This window comes from Chelonoidis abingdonii, chromosome 4 (genome assembly GCF_003597395.2).
Source record: "Chelonoidis abingdonii isolate Lonesome George chromosome 4, CheloAbing_2.0, whole genome shotgun sequence".
Lineage (NCBI taxonomy): Eukaryota > Metazoa > Chordata > Testudines > Testudinidae > Chelonoidis > Chelonoidis abingdonii.
In genome coordinates, this window is record NC_133772.1 from 3,892,933 (window position 1) to 3,902,782 (window position 9,850).

At 51.4% G+C, this 9,850-nt stretch overlaps 1 protein-coding gene across 1 annotated transcript in view; it reads right to left on the reverse strand.

The window, feature by feature from the left end:
• The window catches only part of LOC116815086 (uncharacterized), a 669,588-nt gene that overhangs the window by 183,471 nt on the left and 476,267 nt on the right, over positions 1-9,850 (reverse strand). The gene's annotated exons all lie outside the window — the stretch shown is intronic.

Below are 9,850 nucleotides of genomic sequence, written 5' to 3' on the forward strand. Positions count from 1 at the left end.
CAGAAGGGGATTCATCATAAAAAAGTTTGGGAACCTCAGCATTAGAGAGTTGCAGGCTAGTGTGCTGTAGGTTTACACCGGTTTACCACGCACTAACTGGCCATATGGACAAGCCCGTTAACATGTGTATTCGCCCATAGCAGCCAAAGGTCCTTCTTCCCTTACTGTACCAATGGGCCACTGTATTTGCTCTTTATTCCCAACTGCAGTTCCACGGCAGTCGATTCATGATTCCCTTTCACTTCCTGCCGCGGTTTGGGTTTTGGGCAGTGTCGCTGTGTGGCTGTTTGTCAGCTGCCTCGTCCCATCCCAGAAGTGGCTGCATTTCAGCACTAGGTTAAAAGCAATTCTGTGGCTGGGTGGGTGGCAGGGGACAACAGATACTGGGCCAGATGGGCCCATGAGTCTGATCTGGGGTGGCAGGCAGCAGGTGGGATCCCAGATTAGATGGGCCCATTGATCTGATCCAGTTCTCGTCCTAGCTCCCCAGGGCTGTATGTATGTTAACTGTGTCCATGGGTGAATCCATGACAATGGGGGCAGGAGGCATTTCGCCCCCGCCCATGCAGAGCTCAGCAGCTGTCACTCTCACTGGGCTATGAGGGGATCCAGCCCATGTGGGGGAGGAGGGGGGGTGGTCTGGCCTGTAGGTGACTTGCCCTCTCTCACTTGTGCTCTCTTGGCTCCATGAAGAACCAGGCCCCCGTGTATAGCGCCTCCAAGGCTCACACTACGCTCCCGAGTGAGGGCAGCCAAAGCACCAGGCAGCTGGTAGGCTGGACACTACAGGAGAGATTGCAGTGCCCCATCATCTCCTCCCTGCATAGGCCCAACTTCCTGGGGCCATGCAGGGGCAGCAGCATCATTCCCCCCATGGCAGTGAGCTCCTGTCTCTTTAGCCAGGTCTTGAGGACTGGAAGGGACTTTGTCTGAGCTTAACCAATGGCTCTGATGAATTGCTGGGGGAGCCTGTGAGGGGCACTAGGACAGACCTTGCTCCCCCAAGGTCAGCCTCAGTCCTAGGGCATCCAGTCCCCCCAGCTATGTGGGCTCTGGGCATCCCCACCTAAGGCGTGAATTCCCCCTCCCTCCGAGGAAGTGGCTGGAGGGCCCCACTCTGTAGACAGGAATGTCCAACCACCACGTGTCCCCAGCAATTTTCCCCATCCCTACGCAGCTCTCCCCAGTGCCCGGATGCCAACAGAATCTGCCTTCCAGACGTCAAACCCTGGATGGTTTTTCCTTTCCTGTGATTGGCTGCTTGCCTCTCCCCCACCTGCCAGTCACAATCCTTTGTGCAATCACTGCTGTCCTTATTCTCTGGGATTGGCTGTTTGCTCCACCCCATCCCCCCATCACAGCCATATCCCCCTGCTGAGTTCACTCTCTTCCCCCACCCCACTCCTTTTCCTTTGCTGTTACATCCTTCCTCCCTTCCTCGCCTTTCCTCACTCCCTCACTCCAGTGGACCCATTCGTTCCTGCCATCCCCCCGCATCCTTACCCCTGCTTTGCCTCTTCCTACCACTGCTCCACCTCTTCCCCCGAGCCCTGCCCCTGCTTGCTCCTGTCTGCCCCCTTCCTCCCCTCCCCTGTTGCTCATACCTAAGGCAGGAAAAAACTGAGGTGTAGTGTGTGTGTGTGTGTTGTGCAGGGGAGTACAGTGTAGGAAGGGATGGATAGGGGGTGAGTGCTAGATAGCCACGTACCCTGATTCTAACCCCTTCAGAATTTGGGAGGCAGGATGGAGTTTGACCCAGGCCAAAACCTCAGATCAAATCTTCTTTACCAAAGAGGGCAGGGGTGTGAATTAAATCAGGCAGTGGTGGGTGGTGTCTAGAATGCGTGGTGGTGTTGCATTTACCTCCCCTTGCTCTCCACCCTTGAGCTCCTACCATCTTTGCTGGATGAGCAGCATTTCTCCCCATCCTTGCTTGTTTCTCTAACAAGGTCTGGATTATTCCTGCTGAAGAAGCAGGTGAGGGGAGAGAAGGGACCCTTGATCCCAGAGGAAGAGGCAGGGCCCACCCAGTGGTGGGGAATCACAGAAGTGTAGGACTGGAAGGGACCTCAGTATATCATCTAGTGCAGTGCCCTGTACTCAAGGAAGGATAAATCACAACTGGACCCTGACAGGTGTTTGTCTAACCCAAATGTGGGAGCTGGATTGAGGGGCTCCCACTGGCTAGGAGAGGAGGCCAGCAAGATCCCAGGGTTTGGGGTGGCCCCAGACAGGAGGAAGATCATCCCCCAATTTGACCCCTTGGCTCCGAGATGTCTTCTGTTTCAGTGAGTCAGTCTTTGTGCTCTCTCTTTCCCACTTGCTCTCTCTTGCAGGTGTAAGTACTTCGGCTCAGATGCCATCCACCAGCACCAGCCCTGCAGCTCCACTGAGTTATAAATCACCCAGCGGGATTAACCCTTAGTGAACCACACTGGGGCTGTGCAGGGGAGGAGGCTGTACCATGCACATGGACAGTGGGGTCAGCACATCCCCTTGCTCATCGGGAAGGGAGGGTGAGTCGAAGCACAGACTGTCTGGGAGTTCCCCCGGGGCAGGGCAGCTTTGCCCCACCCCAGCTCAGGGCTCTGGCTAAACAGCCCTAGGTAGAATCTGAAGGAGCCTGGCATCCAAACCCCGTGTTTCAATGGGTGTTTTTATGTCCCTTGGCTCAGGGGAACATTTTGTGGAGCGGCATCGGGAGCAGCTGATTCAACGCGCCTCTTCAGTTGACAGAATCCTGCATATGCTTCATCGGCGTGAACGGTCTGATTTTATACACCGAAGCTCTCGACAAGCGACCAGATTTCTGCCCGCACAAAAGCTGAAGCGAAGCCATGACACGTGGCGCCAGGACCAGCCGTCCCCAGCGCTGAAGGCAACAAACGAAAACCTCACTGAAGAGCCAGAGGGTAAAATCAAACAGGGGAAAATAACTTCCAGCTGCACCTCCAGGGGGCTGCACCCCAAACCCCTCCTGACAGGATCACTAGCTGGGGTTGCCAAGTCCCCCGGACTAGATGCCATTTTGCGGCAATATCGTCCGGTCCAGGAGCGTTGGCAACCCGATAATTATCTCTGCTCTAGGCTTTAACTCCACTTGCTGGGGCTGGACGCTGTGTTTTAAGCAGCTGGGTAGTGCCAGGGCAGAAGTTGCAGCTTTAACTCTTCAGTGACCAAACTAGTGACTCTGAAAATATCCCGAGACTCCATGAATTCCAGTCAGCCCTTCTGTGCTGCTATTGTATTATGTGGAAGTGTCTGGATGCTATGGCGATGGGGGGCAGGATGAAACTGATGACAGCATAGATCTGCAGAGCTGCCCTGTGTCAGGTTAAGTAGAAGGGGGTGGGGCAGAGAGAAAGCCGCTTCCCCAGACCTGGGGGTGTGGGGGGGTCCATAGGGGAAAGAGCCACTCTGCTGAGCCCCTGGCTGTTGGCACAGCTGATGGCACAGCAACAGGAGATCAGGTCCAAGCTCCACCCTCAGTTCTTCCTACACTGGTTCTGACACTCTTGGCTTGCTTCATCTGTGGACTGGGTCCCTGAAAAGATGGCAGAGGGAGCAGTGGGCCAGAAGGAAGGGATCTGGGGGTCAAATCCAGCTTGCAGGCTGTATGTTGGACACCACTGCTCTGTGCCCTTCTGATCCAGCGAGTGATGCAATCCAGAGTCCCGCCCTAGTGCCCAACTGCCAAAAACTGCCGCCTTCATTTCTTGCTTTAAATTTGTGCAGGGATGGTAAATGTGGAGCATGAAAAACCCCAAAGGCAACAGCATTTCAGTGCAGGGCAGGTGATCTTGTCTGTACAGCTTGGAAAGTGCTTGGGGATTGCTCTGGGTGAAAGGCACCAGAGGGATGTTTTGTTTTGAAGAACTAGATTGTGTCCGGTCCCTGCTGGTTCTGTGTGTTTGGGGGGAGGGGGGAGATGGAGGTGGGGCTGGACACACAGAGGAGCCTTGTTCCTTGTGTGCCATGTGCAAGGACTGGGGACAGGTACAGCCCCAGCACTCCAGGGAGCAGAGGGGCAGCTCTCGGTGTGACCCTGGGGGACAATTCACCCTGTCAGGGCTTTTAAGAGGTGGGGAGGAGGTGGAGCCAGGCCCTGCACACCACTCATTGGCCGGCAGAGCACTAAAACTGGGAAGTTCCTCATGATCAAATTTCCATTGAAGAACTGACATCAGCATTAGGGGCGTGAGCACAATTGCCCAGGAAGTTGGAACATGCCCCATTGGAAATTCACTGCAGGGTTGGACAAAAACAATTCCAGGCCTGGATGTCACAACACTGTTGCTTCAGGGGCTTGGGCTAATATTCTAAAGTCCTTCTGGGTGTTTCCCTAAGGAAGGTGCCACCTGGTGCTGGGACTGGATCCATTTTCCTCAGCTTGGATTAGACATGGGCAGTGTCCTTGATTTCACTACCTCTGACTTCTTAAAATACCAGTTTTCAAGCTATTCACCTCCTCCTGTATGAGCACAGAGCTAAAGTGATTTGGGGATATCTTGAGTGATCCCACTAAGGTCAACAGAGTTAGGACCAGGTTCTGATCTCAGTGACCGTGGCTTTAGTCCATTTGGAGTCACTCCGGAATTGTATCACTGTACCTGAGATCAGAGTCTAGCCCTGACTCCATTGTCATCAGTCACTCTGGATTTACACTAGGGTCACAGAGATCAGAATCTGAGTCACATTGTTTGGAATTTTGTCAGTTTCCATTTTTCTTTTCAGGATTCACCAGTGAAGAGACTGAATCCGATTCTAGTTCTGCTGCAGGGACAAAGGCGGCAGGAGGTGGGTAGAGCAGAATATAGCTCTGCTCCTCTTTATCTAACATGCACACTGGCCCATTGCAGCCAAAGGTGTTCTGTTCTCACAAGACCAGTGGGGCCCCTATTTGCTCTTTCTTCCTGACAATCACAATGCTATACAAGCGGGTGCCCTCAAAGTCCTGTTGATTCAGGCTGTGCTTTCACTTCTTGTCCCAAGCTCCTATTTGTACAGCTATTAGCCAGCTGCTGTGTCCCACCCCAGAGGTGGCTGCCTGTATATTCCTTGAAAGCAATTGACATGGAAAGGGCTGGGGAAAGATGACAGTATGTTAATAATTCATCCCTCCCCAGGGATCATCTGTCAACAGACTCTCCTAACCTCCACTGGTTCTGTGGCAGGAGCTGCGGGTAAGTGAGGTTGAAACTGACTGGGAGGTGAGGAGGGGGTGGTTTGACGGGGCCTCATGCATGGTGGAGCAGAGAGCAACCAAATGGTCCCCTTGGCCTCTAGCTCTGACCATCCTCTGATCAGACACTGCCACTGCCCCCGTCTCCTGCGTCAGGTTTAATCTCCAGCACCTGCAGTATCTGTCTGGGCTCCCCCTCCCATCACTCCCCCAACCCACATCCTTCCCTCTCCTCTTTACACCATGATCCCCCTTCCTGACCTGAATGTCCTATGGATGAGAGAGAGAGCAATATAGCATTTTCCTCATTAGGTCTCATAGCACTTGATAAAGGAAGCCAGTGTTTTTTTTTCAAACTGGGATTGATGTCTGGATCTCAGTGAGATCTACAATACAAGTCGGATTTAACCTTTTTGCTTCAGTCATTTTGAATCCAGATGGTCAAAAAACAGGAAAATAAAATTGCAAAAATTGCTGAATTTTCCTCCAGCGTCTTCATTAAAATTCAAAATTGTTAGAATCTGCCCCACCCCAGCCTTTCCCCCAGTGCAGAGCTCTTCCCCCAGACCTCAAGAGCCCAGAGTTCCCTACATAGCAGGAGCTTTGGAGTTGGGCAGACACACAGAACAGACCCCTTTGCAGGGCAGTTTGTCAATGGAAAGACCCAGGTCCCATCACTCTGATTCAGGGATGGAGGTGGGGAGGGGGCTTGTTTGGTGCTGCAAGAATGTGACACATGAAAGGACATGTATCCCCCTCTCTGCCACAGGTGAGACCAGCTGGCGTCAGAGTCCCACTACCTGCCTCAGGGGACAGCACAAATGTAACTGGTGTGCCAGAGAGGAGGAGGTGGGGCTTGTGGTCTCTCTTTCTCTCCCCATCCCCTACCCTGTTTCTCTGTTGGTCTCCCTTGAAATTTGTCTCTCTCAACTCTACCCCTGAGAATATTCTCCCTGCCTGTTCAGACCTGGGGCATCTTGGTCACCCAGGAAATGCCCCAGCTGATCACTGGTTCCCTCTGCCAGGCACACTGCCACGGTCCCAGGCCAAAGAAAGAGCCCCCAGCTGAGCACTTGCCCACAGCTGCCCAGGTTCTGTCCTCGCCAGAGCTATTCATTGACAAAAAAACGCTACCTGAACACAGAAACAAAGTTTCCCAGAGATATTTCGTGCCCTTTCAGCATGCCAAACTCAGCAAAACTCAAACTTGTAAAAACCAGAAAATACAGCCTGAAGGTACCTGCCCCGACAACCTTAACTCCATCCTTTTTTGGACACTGTCCCAATATGCCCATTCTTGCATTCTGCCTTTACTGATAGTGCACATCACATATATAGCACTGAGGCAAACACACTCTGTTTGTCAAGGTAGAATTTCTTTTTGGTAAGATCTTGTCATGACCTACAGGTGTCAGACCCAGGTCTACAGGGGAGCAGCCACCCTCCAACCCTCCACCTGACAGCCGACTGATGTTGGCTTACCTAGGACCCATGAAGCTCAGCTCCAGCATGAGGCTCTGCCCCTGAGATCCAATTAGCAGTGCCCCAAAACTGCAGACTGCCCAGTGGCCCTACTTCAGCCAGCAGCAGGAACAGAAAGCTGTCTGAATGACTGGGCCCCACTCTGGAATGTGTGCATTGTGCTCCTTGATTTCCTGGCAGCCAGATCCAGCTTGACTCTTCATATCTGGCTTATGATTTCTGACCTCCAGTTTGTCTCCTGCTTCTGATCTCTTGGTATTCTGACCTAGCTGGCTCATGCTTCCTGTCTTGTGACTGTAGACTGTGGCTCTGACCACTAGCTTTGCCTGCCTACCACCCAGCTATCACAGCTGGATTCAACAGGAGCTGCATGCACCTGCTCATCTCTCAAACACTGAGCCTGCTCCCCAGAAACAACCCTCCACTTGTTCAGTTTTACAATTCCTTCACTCCCTCTGTTACATCCCTTACAGGATTCCATCTATTGCTCTGCTTTCACTTACCCTTCATTTAACACATACTGCTCTCAATCCCACCTCACTGCTGACAATCCCCATGGCAAGAAGAACTGTGTCCTGCCAGTGATCTATTCTCAAGTTACACAGGCACCTCTTTTCTTTGAGCACATACCAGGGGCTCAGACCCACATCTCCTCATATCACAGTCACACCAGGCAGCTCCAGCTAACATCTCCATCAGTCAGTACAGCTACACCTAACAGTGAATGCAGCTGGAGTGCATGCAGACAATTGCTAGTGGCTAGTGCCAGCTCCAGCATGGCAGAGTTAAGGTTGCAAATGTATTTAACTGTATATTTTCTGCTTTGCAGAGGCTTGAGTTTAGCTGAACTCGACATGCTGGGAGAGCATGAGATACCACCAGGCAATTTACACTCTGCGTTACTGTAGGCTTTTTTTTAGTGAATTCCCTGCTTAAAAAAAAAAAGAAGGAAAACAGAAATATTGTAGCAGTCAGTGCTCATTTAGACAGTTGTTCAGCATGCCTGGGTTTGCCGTTGATACACTACTGGGGGTAGATAATAACAAAAAAGACCTAGTTTGTATGTAGCACTTTTCATTAATAGAGCTCCATGAACTTTACTCCAATATCCACATTCCACAGATGGGAAGCTGAAGCACAGATGCAATGATTTATCTAAAGTCATCCAATGGGCCAGTGGCAGAGTTAAGAATAGTTTCAGTCCAGGGGTCTCTCCACAAGTCCACACAGTTGCTCTGTGATTCCTCAGTGCTTCTGCTCCCCACTGTACGTTTTGTTATAGTGGAATGGGGATAAAGGCCATGCTGTGAAATGTTTGCAATGTACAGTTGTTAACATGGGTCGGTGAGAGAAATCTCAGCCATGGTCTGCGTCCCAAACCTAGGCAGTTTTATTCAGTGGTTGTTACAGTAACTTTAAGCAGCTGAGTGGAGAGACTGGGCGCCTCTCCTTTTCCAGACTCTGCACAACCATTCTCTACAACTTGTTGTCCCATCACTATTGCCAGCTCACCCTTCCCATCCCATTAAGATGTTAGTTGCACTGTAGAAGCCATTAACATGAAAGAAGTTGCTCCTTGCTGTCTCCTGACCTGTGCTGCTGTGTGAACATATCACAAGCAGCAGTTTGCTCTAGGGCCATACGCTACCCTTTTTAATGTAGCCTGAGCTTGCCCCCCACCCCTTCCCACACACATATTTCATCCAGGCTTCCCAGCCGTACCTCAGGCTCACCCAGTTCATCCCCCCCACCAACTGGACCCTTTCCCCCACCCACCCTGTCACCCACAGAGGGACAGGGCCCTCCATATACCTGCTTACAGGGAGGGGGCAAGATGAGGGGCTGATACACCCTGAGAGTGTGACGGACTTCCCCTGGGATGCAACCTGGAACTGGGGTATTGCTGAGCCCTCTTTCTTACCAGCCTGGGCTCCCTCTCACACTGTGAGAAGTTGCAAAGCCCTCCAAGCTTCCCTCACACAAACAGCCACAGGCAGGAACCGCACCCAGTTTCATTAATAAATGCTCTGGCCAGTCACTGCATGAACCAACACTAGAGAGGCTCCAGCCAAATTACCCCTAGTTCCCCATCCTAGGATGCTGGAGCTGTCCTGTCCTGCCCTGGTCAGAAGCCTGACCAGTATATAAGGTGTTACTCAGTCTGCCACTTCTACAAAGGAAAGTGGGCATGCGCCATTCCACGCTCCTGGCTTTTAGCATCACAAAAACCACCCCGACTTCATTGGTTGTGTGTCCACACCATCACATTTATTTATGTTCCCTCCACCAACAGCTTTACAGTCCCAGGCAGCAATGCTGTTTGCAGTGTCCCCTGGGCTTTCTGTCCTTCCCCTTGATCTAAGAGGAGCAGAGCTCTCCCTCTTCTAAGGTCTTTGTGAAACTAGGCAGCTAGACATCTCTCCTCCCTTCGTTTCCTTCTGTGCCTTTCTGATCAGTCTTGAATTGATGGGCTAATTGGCTCTTTAGTAATCACAACTAATTAGATAATTAGTTTCCATTACCCCAGTCTGGCTTCTCCAGGGGAACTAATAGGTTTCAGAATGATCAGAGCACACACTCGCCTGTGAACTCCAAGCATTCTGTCCCACTCCCACATGAGCTATTGGGTGACAGTCACTCTGTCAAGTGACTGAGATCCTCGTGTAATGATCCTGGCCTTGGTTTGAGCCTTATGTGGGGGGAAATACATGGATAGAATTCATGAGCTATAGGCAAACCATTGTTAGGGGGCTGTATCTTAGGAACCTGTGGTCAATTGGATCACTAACCATCTTCAACCATCACTCCCACAAGCACACCAAATTTCAAGGCAATCTGAATAACCATGTAGATTTTAGTGGCTTTAGAAGACTCAAGCTTAAACAGAAAGCTGGTGTAAACCTTAGCTAGAGCAGTCCTGACAGTCCACTATAATCTTGTGGGAAATCCCCAATGGGGCTGAGTTAATGCCTGTTCCTGTGTTTTAGGATCTTCCAGAAGAAATAAAACCAGAGATTATTCGGGACTTAGATCGGAACCAGGAAACGTACAGGTGAGAACTGGGGCTGGGAGTTTGGTTTCATCCCCTCTGCAGCTGTCTGCCTCTGGGAGCGCAAGTCAGACCCTATCACACAGGACACAGCATCTCATGGGGACAGGATCAATATAAACAGATACAGTCAATAC